The 16830-nt window shown below is 40.1% G+C and overlaps 1 long non-coding RNA gene and 2 pseudogenes across 1 annotated transcript; 1 reads left to right on the forward strand and 2 right to left on the reverse strand.

Annotated features, from left to right (window-relative positions):
* LOC148006609 (uncharacterized) overlaps window positions 1-16830 on the forward strand; it is a 2902548-nt pseudogene that overhangs the window by 1429034 nt on the left and 1456684 nt on the right.
* On the reverse strand, window positions 2-16338 carry LOC147995884 (uncharacterized). Its single transcript, XR_015673288.1, has 3 exons — window positions 16079-16338; window positions 14374-14531; window positions 2-892 (listed from the first exon to the last, which is right to left on the reverse strand). It is a non-coding gene; the product is annotated as an uncharacterized LOC147995884 (long non-coding RNA).
* LOC147995885 (ubiquitin-conjugating enzyme E2 variant 1 pseudogene) lies at window positions 7440-7946 on the reverse strand (annotated as a pseudogene).

Consider the following 16830-nt stretch of genomic DNA (forward strand, 5'->3'; position numbering starts at 1 on the left):
TGACAAATGGATTTTAAAAACTTATATAGGGTTATTAAGAGAGTGGTAACATTTTTTAACTTGATATTTTATATATTTACATTGCAAATGTTATTCCCTTGCCCAGTTACCCACTCTCCCACACCCCACCCCCTGTTTCCATGAGGATGCTTTTCCTCCCATCCACCCATTCGCACCTCAATAGCATACCATTCCCCTGCACTGGAGAAAGGAACATTCACAGGACCAAGGGCTTGTCTTCCTATTGATGCCAGACAATGCCATCCTCTGCTCCACATGCAACTGAAGCATTAGGCTTTTGCATGAGTACTATTTGGTTAGTAGTTTAATCCCTAGGAGCACTGGTAAGTCTAGTTGGTTGATATTTTTGTTCTTCCTATTTGTTTGCAAACCGTTTCAGCTCTTCCTTCACTCCTTTTTTGGAGTCCTCATGGAGTCCGATGGTTAGCTTCAAGCATGCTTATCTATATCAGTGAGGTTCTGGCAGAGTCTCTCAGGAGACATCCACATCAAGCTCCCATCAGTAAGGACTTCTTGGCATCAGCAATACTGACTAGGTTTGGTGGCTGCATATGTGATAGATCACCAGATGGGGCAGTATCTAGATGGCCTTTCCTTAAGTCTCTGCTCCACTGTGTCCCTATATTCCCCTCCCTCTTGAGTATTTTGTTCCCCCTTCTAGGAAGGACTGAAGTGTACACATCTTGTTCTTCCTCCTTCTTGAGCATCATATGGTCTATGAATTGTATCTTGGGTATTCCAAGCTTTGGACTAGTATCTACGAACTGGGTAAATTCACTCAGGATGATATTTCCTAGTCCCATACATTTGCCTAGGAATTTCAAGAAGTCATTGTTGGAGAAGTGTGTATGGACCTTTTGTAGCACAGTCTCTGGAATAAAACAAACAGGGACATTTAAATAAATATATAGCACTGTTTAAGACTTCATTTCTCTTCCAATATTTGCAATTACATAGTCAAACATTATATCTTGGAGTCATAGATCACTGTGTTATCTAGGATTGCACGATGAGGATGGCATAGTGGCAGTATAGCAAAATAACTGAAAGGAAAAGCAGAGCAGTCACCCCATTAGGATTCATATGAATTGCATTTCCTCCCTGCTGGGTACTAAGCAACAATGGGTGAAACTGTACAAGTACCTCTGTAGTAATTTGGTGTCTTGGGGTTATGTCCAGAGGATATACAGCTGGAGCACATGGTGTTCAATTTATTTTTAGTTTGTCTCATTTAAAATGTGATTGCTGTTAGTAAACATTTTTGTGATGATTGCTTGAAATTTATTTGCTCTTTATTAGAAATTGTAGAATCATATTTATAATTTGCAGTCCTGGGGGTATAGGTGGTTGTACATGGGGAACAACTAAGTCAGCAAATGATTAAGTCAGACAATGCTGACGAAAAGAACATGGATACCACAGTTACAGCTGCCTAAGAACTGATAACCACAACCTAAGGGAAGAATCTCTTCCCTCAACCTTGACTCCTTTAAGACATTGGCTTCAGCATCAGACAGGCCTTGACAAGTTTGATCCTGGGTAAGGGAATAGAACTAGTGTTCCAGTTATTCTTTTGTCCAGGTCTTTCACACAGCCTAGGGTAGTCCTGGCTCCCCACATTAATAGGAACTTCATAGTATTCATAAGACTTTCCAGCTGGATGTGACTTTTGAATTTTCTTTCATAAGCAGGGAAGTGTTAGTTCACAGTCCTGTCTAACTGGCTGCTTTCCTCAAACCTGCCATCCCCTTTGTAACCACTGAATATAATTGATAAGCAACATATTCTGTGGCCTTGTAGTCTCTCTGTCCCTTGCATCTGATTCCCAGGCCCCAAAAACCTTTAATGATAACTCTGCTTCTACCTTTTTTCTTTCTGTGATTCATCTATTAGTCTAGATCACAAGGTATATATCTTACCCAAGAAAATCATATGATTAGGGATCACCAAAATCCTATAATTTCTTGGAAATTAAAAATCCTCACTCTCCTATCTTTGTCTTTAGTATCCCATCATGGTTATATGTGGCCATGATGCAATAAATCACTTCATACCCAAGGGCTTAAGCATGTTTTCCCTTCAGGACACTCGACACACAATATATGTGCTGCAGTAAAAATAAAAACAACAAAACAAAACAAAAAACCTGACAGAACTGGTTCCCAGTTATACCCTAGCTGTCTCACTCCCTTAATATTTCTGGTGCCATTGGAAATAGCAATAATTTATCTCAGTGGCTCCATGCTGCCCCATCTACTTTCTGACACACTATTCTTCCCAACACGGCACCCTGTCAGGCTGCTCCTCCCTCATCCACAGCCCTCTTGGTTGGGTTTCCACCAAGCCAGGTAAACACACCCCAATTCTTTGGTAGGCCCATGCATCTGGCCACCATACACTCTCTTAAACTCAATTAAGTTGCCTTATGAAAGAACACATCAAACAATATTTTCTGATGCAATTGATAATATATAATTTGCCAATCTAGATGGCACAAAATCCTGTACACACCCATCCCTTGAGAATAGTCATAACATCCTGTAATATGTACAGACAGGCATCTAAACATCTACTGCCATGTTCTCTGTGCTCTCACATTCTCACTCTGGCTTCCTCTGCTTCTCTAAAACTTTTCTCCCACCCATCCTTCCTTCTTATCCAATGACAGGCCTGGTTCTATCCTGTACCTCCCTTCACCTTAATAATGACATCAATCTACTCTTTTACCCTTTTGATTAAAAAAAAAATGGAAAATTTTTTCTCAAATATAAGTTGAGCACAACTATTATCATTCTGTAATTTAAAAGTATAAGATGTACCTAACACCCAGCCCAACTTTTATCAGTTAAACAGAACATTTAGTTATATATTTTAGCTTTTAAAAGGCTTAAAATCTGTTATATCCTGGCTAGCTTATGTATTATCTGATAACTAGCTAATTAAATATGTATTCTCAAAGTTAAATAGTCTGAGTGGGTTATAAGATTATACTAAGTTTTCAACCCCGCCAGTAATCTGAGAATGACCCATATATCTGTAAATATAGGAAGCCTAGCATGGCTTCTAGAACTGAGACAGGTTATAGAGACAATTTTCTATTTGCACAGTCCCCTGTGAGCAACACGTGAGAGCAAGTCTTCAGCCTTCTGGCCTAGGATCATCAGACAGACTTTTGAAACACTGAATTTTGAAGGGCTAATCATTCTGGCTTGGCAGAAATTTTCAGCCAACTTATTCTGCAATGTTTCCTTTTCTGGACAGTAATTAGTCTGTAGAAGAATTGGAGCAATTTTTGCATAGTGCCTGTCTGCGACAATAAATGACCTCACGTGGAGGTGGAGATTTTCAATTTCTTCTTTGAATATACCAAAGGGGAGCTGGTGGGAGTGGACATGTCTCAATAAAAGTTAAAGAACATTAAACGTCATATTTTGTGGTCTTCTGGTGTTTTTAAGAAACCATCTAACTATATAAGTAATCTGAACTGTTGTCGATTAATTATCTTAATAAATTATCTTGAAAGCATTCTAACAATAAACTTAGAGACATGAATTTGCTATTTGGCCTTAAACTCACGTGCTTAATCATCTCAGCTTCATTTTTTTAATAGCAGAAAAGGACTGGGTATAAGCCATCTATGCTGAAATGTGTTGTATAGGCAAAATACATGTATATCAGAGTAACAATATTAATTTTAAATCAATGAGAAATTTATATTAAAGAAAATCTTAAAAATCTAAATTTGTATCAAATAAATTCTGTGCCAATGTAAAAGATCATAATTTTGGTTTAGTAATAAATATAAAAATAATTATGTACAGCTTGAAGAAACCATTGAAGAGTTTTTGCCCCAATTCCCTGGACTTTGGGGGACTAAAAGTAGTTATTCTGAGGTTGTTTTTCTGAGGAATTTAGAAATGCTTATAATTTAACAGGGAGGAATTAGCTCAAACTGATAATACAATGAATATAATATAATGTATATATAATATAATATAATATAATATAATGTATAATGAATATATTACATTCTCTTCCATGATCTCTTACGATGATCTCTTAAACAGTGAAGAAAATTTGTACATCTTTTAAACTCATCTATTATTTCTAGCTTTATGTATATAAGCTATTTACAATTTGTCTATAGAGATATTCTACCTTCTGTTAATTAAGTAATTTGTCCTTTCATACTTTTCTTTATTTTTTATATAAAGAAATATTCTTGTATGCACTCTACATTCTCTTTACCAAATCTCACCATATTTCCTATAATACATCTCCTGACACCATGTCTTCATCTGTTTACCTTTTAGATCTCACCAAAGAATCAGAATCTAGTGTCACTCATGAAGGGAATCTATTGAAGCGCAAGCAAATGACCAAGGCAATACCCCCCCCCCAAAAAAATGAATGATTCTTCATTCACCAGTAGCCATCAAATGCCAAAAGCCCCTCAATATGGCATTGGCAAGGATTGGTCACCCCATCTAAGCCCTGACTCTAGCTGGCTTGATCATGTGACAGGTGCTGTGGGTTCATGAGTGTGATAACCATGAGCTGTCCAGAGGACAGCTTTTCATTCTCTGTACCGAACAGCTATCACAAATTTCTTGATACAATAGAGATCAATTCAATGTTCATTGCAAGAAGGCAGGAACATACCCATCTAATTATGACGGAGATGTTATTAAAAATTTTAGTTTCTAAATGCCTTTTATTTATGTATAATTCCAGAAAATTTTATTTCTGTTTATGGTCTGAAACATCTTCCTTTCATTCATAACAAACACAATGATAGTTCTAACTTTTGAAATGACATTATAATATAATGTATATGTATCAAACTTTTCTAAATTTGTGTGCATATGTAGCCCATTTTTAAGAGTATTAAGTTTTTTCTTAATGTTTTCTAGCTGTATTAATACGATCATAAGATTTTCTTTTTAAGTAAAATAACTTATGCATTATTTTACTAACATAAGTCTTAATTTTATATCTCAAATATTATTTTCTATTGCATACATAGATGAATTTTAGTTGTTAACATTTGGTTGATCAATTAGTTCCTTGTTTATTAAATTGTAAATTTATACTTTCGTGTTGAAACTAACTTTTGTAAAGTTTGCATACATAATTTTCATATTTATTCAGTTGATATCACGTGATTCATAAAATTTTTTCTCTTCAAATAACTACAGCATAGATTTTGATTAGTTTAATGAACAAAGACTATTAAATGCACCTGTAGAAATTATTGATTTGAATAACTCTAGATAATAATTTGATATTAAATACTGGGTTGGAGTGTGGGACTGCATTGTAACTATCTGAATTATGCTGTTTCAAGGTTATGTTAAATGACTTTTTTATAGATATGTACAGCATTAACATGACGTATATTCAAATCATTGTTCTTTGTCCTTCATTTTCTTTTTGACTTTTTTTAGTTTTTCATATTTAAATGCGGATTTAAATATTTGCTTCATGCATCTGTACATGTTTGCACAAATGAGTACAAGTACTTGCAAAATGTAGGAGAGGGTACCCAATTTCCAGAGCTCGATTGACAAGTAGTAATGACCCACCAAGTATAGATACTGGACACTGAACTTAGGTTCTCTACTAGAGACCAAGGAAAACCCATGAAGCTTTTCTATAGGTCCTGATTTTAATTTTTGTTAAGGGTTTAGTTCTGTGTGCCCTTCTTATTCACGAAAACAACTTTGTCAAATTTGATACAAACAATTTTGTGTAAATATTCATCTTTAATTAATTAGGATTCAAAAATTTAGACTGTATTTCCTATTGATTTTAGTAAGATCATATCATACTGATATATACTATCAGAAAATCCTGCATGAAGTCACCATGACTTAAAATAGGAATAGAGAAGGCTTAAAAAATTGTACTTCATTAATGGTTGACATGTCCATGATTCATCTCATTAAAGTAAGCTCATATGTGGGAAAAGATACTTCAAATCAATCAGTTGAGGATTTGCGTTATTCTTATACTATCAACTCAGCTCATTTATATTCTACCACTGTGAGCAAATTCCCTCCCCAGGTGACTGCCATGTGGTTATTATCACTGTCTTTTTGAAGTTTGCTGTACATATGGCTAGTTTGGAAAATTTGAAACTTAATGAGGCTTGAATGGACTAAGAAAGAATCACCAGTGTTTCATTTGCTCAGTCCTTTTTTTTTTTCCCTTTGCAACACATCGAATTGCCTTTATTTCAGTATGCATCCACATTTCAATATTTAGTGGTCCTGAATAGAGTGGGGAGCTTGTCAATGAGCCAGGAGCCAGGCCCACCTATCTGCAAAGGATCTGTGAACATGGTGACACAGAACTCCTCTGGGTCCCTGCCCAGGGTCTGAGGAGCAACACTGAAACCCGAGTTGGCAGAGTCAGGGCCTCCTGCTCCAGCTGTCAGACTCCACTCCAGACCCGATGGGTGATCAGGGTGACTGAGAGCCCTGTTCAAACCTCTTCAACTTGTAAAATCAATGCAATTATGGGAAAAGGAACCAACTCAGAACCATGTGCACCGAGGACTCTCCCCATGGACTTTCTCTAGGCATATATCCAAGGACCCTGAGCGGTGGCCTGTCTGAGTCGCCCTGTGACTGCTCTGTTCACCTCTAGACCTGAGCTCAAAGCACAAGAGCTGATGGTGTTGGCAGGGCCGCAGACCCAGCGCTCCCTTCCCAGGCTGGTGGCAGGTGAACAAGTGTGGTCCAGAGCTAGGGGAGGGAGGCCAGCTTTTTCAACCTCATCTGATGGCTTCTGGCCACAGCAAGTGTTGGGTGGTGATGGGCAACAAGGGACTTGAGGAGGGGAAAACAGCACCCCTTGATAAAGGTGGGGAGACTGGAAGCTCTGAATTCCTCACCCGCAGCCAATTTTAGGGGAGGGGAGGTTACAATCTAAGCTTTGACTAAGGGTGGGAGTGGAGGAGTGGGGACCATGGCTCGGATGGGGCAATCACTTAAGACTTAAGAAAGCATGGGTACACCCAGAGCACCCCAAGCCTAGTGGTGGTCAGTCCCACGGCTGCTACCTGAAACCTCCCCATCTTTTCTAAGGGCCACCACACAGCTGTGGCAGAGGGCGGGGCGGGCAAAGGCATACCCAGGCTAAGTGCCAGCAGCAGGTGATTGTGTGAGACGTGTCTGTCCACAGTTGCGTTAGCTGTGCCCACCGCTCCCAAAGGAAACCAATTTCAACACACCTTATTGATCCCATAAGTTCAACCAGGCAGACAGCGGTTATACTCAACAGATGATGTTACACAGCATTACTTAGGTATTTCAAATGGACAAGAAGTTAGTATCAGAGCTGTGTCTCAGGATGAAGTGTAAGTGGGGCTTCCTCTCCAGTACTTTGAGGTCTACAGATTGATCTAGAAAATTCACTACTGTGGAAAATGAAGACTTGGGTTGGATGGGGAAGGGAGGCCGGGGCCTTGGTGACTAATGGCTGTAACACTGTCCTTCTGGTGACTGTGGCAGCTTCATGTTCTCTTTTGACATCATCAAGCGCCTCAGTTCCTGCAGGATGACTTTGATGCTGTGGGAATTCTGTCACTTTGCCAGCACTGCCATGGCTCGTGGATCCACCACTCCATTGGAACTGCTCACGCCGTTCATATTGACTCTTGTTACAAATCTCACAGACTGGGATGCTTCTGGATACTAGTGTGGCCCACAGTCTATCTTAAGGCTGCACATTCGGTTTTCATAAATTGTTCGTGGAGGCCCTATTATCATGCCTGTCCATCTTGTGAGTGTCTTGTCCTCATCGTCCTCCAGACCCTAGCTAACTGTGCTGTCGCCCACTCCTTTCTGGCCTTCTTCCAGCTCTTCCAACAGTCGGAAATCTCGAAGGACTTTTACTCCCGAGCCTGGGGTGGCTGCCATCTTGCGTCGCTATCGCTTGAAGTCAGTCCTTCCTTTCTTCCTCTACCCCTAGGTCCCTAGGTCCCTAGGTCCCTCTCTCTCTCTCTCTCTCTCTCTCTCTCTCTCTCTCTCTCTCTTTTCCACAAGGTCTCATAAACCCCAGACTTGCCTGAAGCTCACTATATATCCCGTGATGACTTTGAATGTCTGATATTCATCAATAAATTATAGATACGAACAACCATGCCTGATCTTGTACAGTTTTGGAACTCATCCAAGGGTGTCTTATATACTGGCATGTAGCCTGACAAATGAGCAACTTACCAAATCTCTTCTTGTTTCTTCCTTGTTCGCTTCCTTCGTTCCTTCCTTCTTCCCTTCCTTTGTCCCTTCCTTCCACGCTTTCTTCCTTCCCTTCTTTTATTTTCCTTCTGTTCTTTCTGTTCATGCATTTTGTTTTCATTTTGATTTTGAAGTTAAAAGCTATTACTGAAGTTTTCACCTCTTGAAACCAGAAAGCATGAGCGGTAGAGCATTTAGACTTTCATATGTAGAAATCATTGTGTACCTATAGCAAAAACTATATACATTAAAGGTGACAGAAGCATTTTTGTCTCAAAGTACTGGCTCTGTTCTTCAATTATTGTTAGAAACTTTTATTATTATTAATAGTCCACATAATCTACTATGTATACTATGAACATCTGCATTTTGAAAAGGACAAAGTGGTATAAATTACATTTTCAATGCAGTAAGACAGAAACAAGCATTTTTCTAATATTCTCGTTCTAGAGTTAATATTTTATCTATCATGCAAATGTATTTTAGAGAAATTCATTAAGGATTCTCCTCTTGTTTAATTGTAGGTGACATTATCAAAACTTCTGAGAAAAAGAATTCCAATGTGATTGTACTTAATATCTTAAAGTTGAAATTGGTACAAAAAACAACACTAGGATGAATTTTTTTATAACTTCTGATTTCTTTGAATAGGCATGAGATTAGACATGGTTTGTGTCATTCTTAGAAGTTCTTACAAGAAAGTAACAGGAGAATTCTTTTGGAGCTTCCATAATTCGTGTCATTATTTGAAGAAGATGCTTATCAGTTTTATCTGAGGTTACTGTCTAGGTGAGGTGTTTCCAGGATGTTTTCATCTTATTACAAGAAGTCACAGAGAGCAAGGTGACAAAGAAACTTTATTCAAAAGCAAAGTGAGAAACACTGGTATTCAGTGTAGCTTTAATTTGTGGACCTCTCGAGAAGGAGGAATTGTTTACTCAGAGTTCAGTGTCGATATTTCTGTTTTGATTGGCTTTTTTTTGATTAGGCAAGCCTTAATTAACTGTGAACATCAGTTTCCAAGATGCATTTGATTTAATCAAATGCATATTCATTATCACTAGGTATATGACATTAAACAGCATGTTTCCCTTGAAAGTTGTTCCAGAGGATTCAATATGACTTACTGAGTATATATTCTAAACTGTCTCAGGCCAGTTGAAACAGATTTCTTTCTCCAGTATGTGGATATGCTCTTGAATACTTTTGAATGGGAGTTGATCATGAAAGAGAAGTTTATAAACAATTTATGTGCAGGGAGTCTTAGTCCATTGTTTGATACATATACAGCTTCATGCAGGTGAGATGAGGTGAGCAACTTCATTGTTAGGTAAACTTCTGGAAGGTAGATTTTTATGCAGCCTAAGTCAAGTGAAGACCCAGGTTGAAGTGCTTTTCCCATACCTATATGCCTCATTCAAGGAATTTTAGTGCTTTTGCTTGTATCATTACTTAGGCTACAGTACAGCTCACTGTTTCTTTGATGTTTGCTCAGACTCAGCTCAGTCAGTGACTGCATCTCAGTAGCTGCTGGACTTATTTGGCTCTTGTTCTTTGTCTTCCAATTTAATGGTGACTTCTTCAAGGATCAATTTGGTCACTCTATGAATATTAATATAACTAGTCATAAGCCCTTATCAAATCTTATCCAAGTCTGCTATGCTTACATAAAATGGAATTGTCACTCCAGAGGCTTGCTGAGCTTCAATATGAACTTCTAACTTCATGATGAGTAAATAACCTTCATCAATTGCTTATAAGAAATTCATTTAAATTTTGACAATTATGTTGGGCCAGCAAGAGGGTAAAAGGACTTGCAGAACAAGGTTAACACCCTCACTTTAAACATAGGAATCCATAGATAATGACCCATTACAGAAATTGGCCATCTGGCCTATAAACATGCTGTGGAATCAGAAGACCTACGTGAACACACACACATGCAACACACACACACACACACACACACACACACACACACACCCCAAAAATAATAAACTAAGGTTTTTTTAAATTTTCTAATATTAATATGTCATGCCCTTTCTTTATTCTGACAACTGATTTATTTTACATATGTGGATTCATGGTTCACAAAATAGTATTCATGATCAATGGCAATTATAAAGGTCAAGTGGACATTTTCATGAGTTCAAGGTTATAACTTTTTAATTTAATATTCCTCAGTACATGACCACCAAGAATTAGTGTGTGTGATATGGTGTGTGTGTGTGTGTGTGTGTGTGTGTGTCTGTCTGTCTGTCTGTCTGTCTGTCTGTCTATGTATTTCATGCCTATGTGTTCAAGCAGAAGACAGAGAAAGTAAATAGTATCCTCTTCTATAACTTTCTACACAATTTTCTCAATTCAAAGCCTTTCACTTATACTGATGCTATCTTGCTGTGCACAAGCTCCAGAAATGCTTTCCCTGTCATCATAGCACTGGGGTTATAGCTGTATACAACCATGACTGTTTTAAAGTGTGGGCACAGAAATTTGAATTCTCTTCTTTCTGCAGCAAATTCTTTCCCACACTAGGTTATCTCTTATCATCACTTCTGAGTAATTCTGAAGACTGCTGTTTTCACTCTCTGCAAACTTGGTAAATTATATTTACAGTCAGGATTTGGAATTTCTAAGGTCTATAATAAAACCTACCCAATGTCGATTAAGAGCTTTTAGAATGTGGCCATTGCTATTTACTTTTCATAATTTCAAATGTCTCCTCCTAAACAGAAATCAATGTGTTTTGATAATCATAATCTAGAATGTTTCCAACTGATTTAAAATGTTACTTCAAATTGTTAATTCATTTCTTTTTTTTGTATCATGATATGATTTGGGCTTCTGGAAATAGTAAGTTCAAGCAGAAATAAAAGTTTAGGCACACTGTATCTACACAGCTAAGGCTTAAGCAGCCAACAAGCATTTCTCTAACTGACATGTTTACAAAGGTGTCCTGTGAAAAAATAAACTAAAAAGTCAGAAATTTTGCTAGTTCAACACTCTGGGTACAAGTAGTTGAAATGACTGATCTTCTCTGTCAGACTGAGGATTTCCTCCCGATGCACTGCAGTATCAGCAATCAATGTTGTCTCTTTTCTCTTGATCCATCTAATTACAGATACCTGGTCTAACTGAAGCGGTGATTTGAAATATTGCTGAATTCACTGGCCATTTCAGTATAGAAAGAACTGGAAATGATATCTAAAAGGAGAAGACCAAACTGAGCAAAGCATACTCTAGCTAATGCTGCAAGGTAACATGGTGATCAACATAGTTGGTTCCTGACAGACCAGTGTTTCATCTGTGGATGTCTAAAAGATATAACACTGTGAAAATCTACATATTTTTAGAGATGTAACATTCCTCCTCTGTTCACTGTGAGGATAAAATTAAATTGATCATGCAATAGTCTTAGTGGGAACTATGTCAAACTAATAACCATACATGATAGCAATTGTTATTTGGACTCTCTTCTTGATGCTGTTCTTTCACAGCAAGTCTGTTATCAATTAGTATTCAAAATATAACTGAAAAGAATGCCTCTACTGAAAACAGTTGCTTATCTAAAACCTAATAGAATACATATTCTATGAAACTCCACATGACTTTTCCTCTTCTTCTCCTTCTTCCTCTTCCTCTTCCTCTTCCTTATCCTATTCCTCCTCCTCCTCTTCTTCCTCTTCTTCCTCTTCTTCCTCTTCCTCTAACTCTTCCTCTTCCTCTTCTTCCTCTACCTCTTCCTCCTCCTCCTCCTCCTCTTCTTCCTCTTCTTCCTCTTCTTCCTCTTCTTCCTCTTCTTCCTCTTCCTCTAACTCTTCCTCTTCCTCTTCTTCCTCTACCTCTTCCTCTTCCTCCTCCTCCTCCTCCTCCTCCTCCTCCTCCTCTTCTTCTTCTTCTTCTTCTTCTTCTTCTTCTTCTTCTTCTTCTTCTTCTTCTTTTTCTTCTCCTCCTCCTCCTTCTTCTTCATTCTTCCTCCTCCTCCGCCTCCCTCCTCCCCTCCTCCTCTTCTTGCTCTCTCTCTCTCTCTCTCTCTGTCTCTCTGTCTCTGTCTCTGTCTCTGTCTCTCTCTCTCTCTCTCTCTCTCTCTCTCTCTCTCTCTCACACACACACACACACACACACACACACACACACACACACTTGCCCTTTCTTAGAAGATCTAGGGTAAGGCAAGCCTCAAATTCCTTATGTATGATAAAATCTTATCCTGAGTCCTGGGATGAACTGCTCAAGTCATTATATCTGGTTAAGTTATAGAAGAATGTATATCAGTGCCTTGTACATGCTAGGGATGCATTGTTCTGAAGTTTATCTCCAGCCCCCATCCACTTCCTAAAGCACAACATTTTCTAGCTTTAAATTGTTGAGGCAGCATCTCATGAACATTATGTTGGTTTTAATTTTACTGTGTAATTGAAAATGACCTTGAATTTCTGTTCTTTGCGTCCCTACTTCTCGAATACTGGAAGTACAGCTGTGTGCTGCCACACTGAGTTTTTTCTTTCTTCCTTGCCAGAAAAATAATAGTGAACAATTCATCTAATGTACAAGACATGTGGAGGAGGAGCTGTGACTCAAGATATTTGAGACACACACACACACACACACACACACACACACACACACACATTAATATCACAGCTCTGTCTATATGTTCAATTTTCACAGGTAAAGACACACTGTATGCCATGAACAAAATCCCCATGCAAATTAATTTTAGCTAACAAACCAGTCAAGCATTTTGCTCCTTCCCTTTATAATTTGTTTGGCATGCTAATCACTATACCACACCTCCTTGACAACTGTTTTGTCTTTCAAATTCACAGATGGACACTCAGTGTAGTGGCAGTTGACCAGGAGAGATTTTGCTAAAGTGTGTGTTGTTTTGTTATATCCAGGTTCCTTTAATTAAAATTTCAGACCTATGATATATCCTTATGGAAAGCTGCAGTTTGTTTACACTGAAAATACTATCTTTTAGAAATATTAAGGGTTGATGCTGAAAAGATGGTTTAGTCAACAAAGGGCTTGCCACACTACATCAAGACCTGAGTTTGAGCACCAGAAACCATGTGCTGCAGCTTGATTTCTATTACTAGGATAAAACATCATAACCAATTACAACTTAATACAGAAACACTTTGTCTTAAGATTAGATCATCATAAGGGAAAGTGAAGGCAGAAACTTGAAGATAGAAACCAAAGCTGCCACGAAGAAACACTGTTTAATTGTTTGTTATCCATGGCATTCTCAGCCTGCTATCTTCTACAACCAAAGACAAACTGCCAAGGTGAGGCCCCACAATATTCCTAACTCCAATACTCCATCTTTACAAGGAAAAGGCCTAGGAACCAGTCTTTTGGGAACATTTTTGTCAGAAGCCATAGTAGGGGGTATGCTTCAGATTATAATCTGCAACAGTTTTGCTTTATAGGCGAAGCCCAAGAGAATTCATTTTAGGAAAGATTCCTGATATTAATATATGTTTCTTGTTATTATTAAACATATATAGCAATCATTAGGTACTAGCCCACCCCTTTTGAGCAGATAGCTGCAGATCTATGAAGATGTACTTTCTTGCAGTGATGCTATATAGACAAATAGATGACTTCTTAATTCTTAAGGATGATCCTACAAGAATTACTGAAATATCAGTGATTATTAAGCTCTCTTAATAGTAGTACTGCTAGTAGATCCCTTTCTGATAGTCAAAACTGCAATGAGAATTCTGTCAGTCTCCCATGTATCACCAAGTAATTGATTCTTAGACAGTAACCATACTTTCTATTACTCAGAACACATTCCAAGAGATTGTTAAAACAATTAACTAAGGTCATGTAAAGGGAACTTGTGGAGGGCCGTCATCACATTCTCCATTGTAAGATGGCGCCGATATCCGGCAGGATGCATCTAATAAAAGGGCAATACACAAGCGCCTGGTAAATTCCTCACTCAGGGGGACACGTATGCTGTGGTACGTCATCTGGCACATCTGGCAGCGACCAGACAGAGAGTGACACGTCCTAGGCGAGGATAGTTTCCTATATAAGGGATGGTCTTTCCCTCACTCGGGGTCTCCGTATTGTAAGCTTGTGCTCTCACTCTCAAGATGCATTAAAGCTATTTCTGCAGAAGGATCCTTTGTGTCCTGCGTCATTCTTGCTGGCGAGACGTAGTGTGGGACATTTGGTGCCAGAAACCCGGGAAAAAGACCTCATCAGCACCTCCGGAGACCCCTTTGTGACAAGGAGGATTCAGAACTGCAGGTAAAAAAAAATACGTTCAGAGAGGCATGTCTTTCTTGGATTTTGGTCTGGGGTTGTCGCCGCCTTGGGAAGGATTTATTGAGGCTATGGTATTTGTTCTCGGAGCCACCTTACTCTTTCTTATTATTATATACTGTTTTCACCGTTTCTGCTGCTAAAAGGACAGCAGCTGGAGGCGCGTCTCAGTCTCTCGTAAACAAGTGAGCTTCGCGCAGCTCCCCTTTACTGTTGGGGAGCAGGGACGCGATAGCACCGCCCGGGAAGTGCGCGTAAGACTCCCGTATATAAGAGAGTGGCGTGTCTGTTTCTACTCATGCCTTGTCAGACGGACGTAGATAAGCCGCTGGGCGTTCTTGGTCCCTCATGGGATCCTTACAGTCTGTGATCACGGCTCTGGAAACGGTGCTAAAGCAGAGGGACATTAAAATTGGAGGAAGAACACTTAAAAACTTTGTGAAAGAAGTGGACAGGGTGGCTCCGTGGTTTGCCTGCTCAGGCTCGTTTACAATTGCCTCATGGGACAAACTTGGAAGGGACCTAGACAGAAAATTGGCGGAGAAAGATCTGCGTCTAGGAACTAAAGCCATATGAAAACTAGTCAAAAATTGCTTAACAGATGAAGTGTGCAAGGCAGCAGTTGTAGGAGGGCAGACCACACTCGAGGTACTTTGAGACAGTATGTCAGAAACTGAACGTAGTGAGAGATTAGGCGCGCGCAAGAAAAAGGACATCCTGAGAAAGAAAAAGAGCCCTCCCATTAAGTCCGTGGATAAGGGAGTGTTAAAGCTTTCAGATTCCGGCACTTCCCTCTCTACACAGCAACCGGGAGGGGGAGCCAGCATATACCCTGTGAAAGAGCTAGAAGCGCTGAACCTCGACAGTTCTGATAGCTCTGAGAATGGAATCTTAGATTCAGAGGAGGAGGCCGAGTTAGATGAGGAAGCAGCTAGATATTAGGAAGAGAAATATCACCCCGAGGAACGAAAGAAAGGTAATAAAAAGCTTCTGCCGCGGCAGTCGCCAACCGCACCCCCTCTGTACGAGACGCGCTCTTGCGCATTCTCTTTAGTCCCCGATAGGGTGAGAATGAAGCTGCGGATGACGTTCCCGGTCTTTGAAACGCAGGAGGGTTAGCGGGTTCATACCCCAGTCGAATATAATCAGATAAAAGAGCTGGCGGAGTCTGTCAGAAAGTATGGAGTTACAGTCAATTTCACCCTAACCATTCTTGAAAGGTTGGCCCTAAATTATTTGACACCTGCCGATTGGCAGATGATTGCAAAAGCGACCCTTGTGAACATGGGCCATTATATGGAATGGAAGGCCCTTTGGTATGAGGCGGCTCAAACACAGGCCAGAGCTAATGCCACGGCGTTAACGCCTGAGCAGCGAGAATGGACGTTTGAACTCTTGACAGGACAGGGTCGGTTCGCAGCGGACCAAGCTAATTACCATTGGGGCGCTTATATTCAAGTCTCCAGCTCGGCCATTAAGGCCTGGAAGACACTCACTAGGAAAGGCGGGGCCGATAATCAACTTACTCGTATCATCCAGGGACCTCAGGAACCATTCTCAGACTTCGTAGCCAGAATGACAGAGACTGCAGGACGAATATTTGGTGATGCGGAGCAAGCAGCACCGCTCATAGAACAGCTCGTTTACGAGCAAGCCACCCAGGAATGCCGGGCAGCTATAGCACCCAGAAAAAACAAAGGATTACAGGACTGGCTCAGAGTCTGCAGAGAACTCGGCGGGCCTCTTACTAACGCAGGCTTGGCGGCCGCCATTCTCCAGTCCCGGCAACGCCCCCTTAAAGGGACAGATACAAGATCATGTTTTCAATGTGGAAAAATGGGCCATTTAAAAAGAGACTGTAGGATAACCAAGGGAGACAGGAGGCCTGCAACTATCTGTGTCCGATGTGGCAAGGGCTACCATAGGCCTGACCAGTGCCGCTCAGTGAGGGATATTAAGGGAAAACTACTCCCTCCTTTGGAAGCTCAGCCTAATGGGATGTCAAAAAACGGATCGTTGGGCCCCCGGTCCCAGGGCCCTCAAAGATATGGGAACCGCTTTCAGAAAGCCATGACCCTGACAGAGGAGACTCCCCAAGAGGTGACACAAAATTGGACCTGTGTGCCGCCTCCGACTTCTTTCTAATGCCCCAGATGGGCATTCAGCCAATTCCTGCTCAGACTGTGGGGCCTTTGTCCCCAGGAACCATAGGCCTTGTCCTTGGGAGAGGGTCTCTCGCCCTACAAGGACTGATAGTCCATCCAGGCCTTGTTGAAGC

This window comes from Rattus norvegicus, chromosome 2 (genome assembly GCF_021556685.1).
Source record: "Rattus norvegicus strain SHRSP/BbbUtx chromosome 2, alternate assembly SHRSP_T2T, whole genome shotgun sequence".
Classification (NCBI taxonomy): Eukaryota; Metazoa; Chordata; class Mammalia; order Rodentia; family Muridae; genus Rattus; species Rattus norvegicus.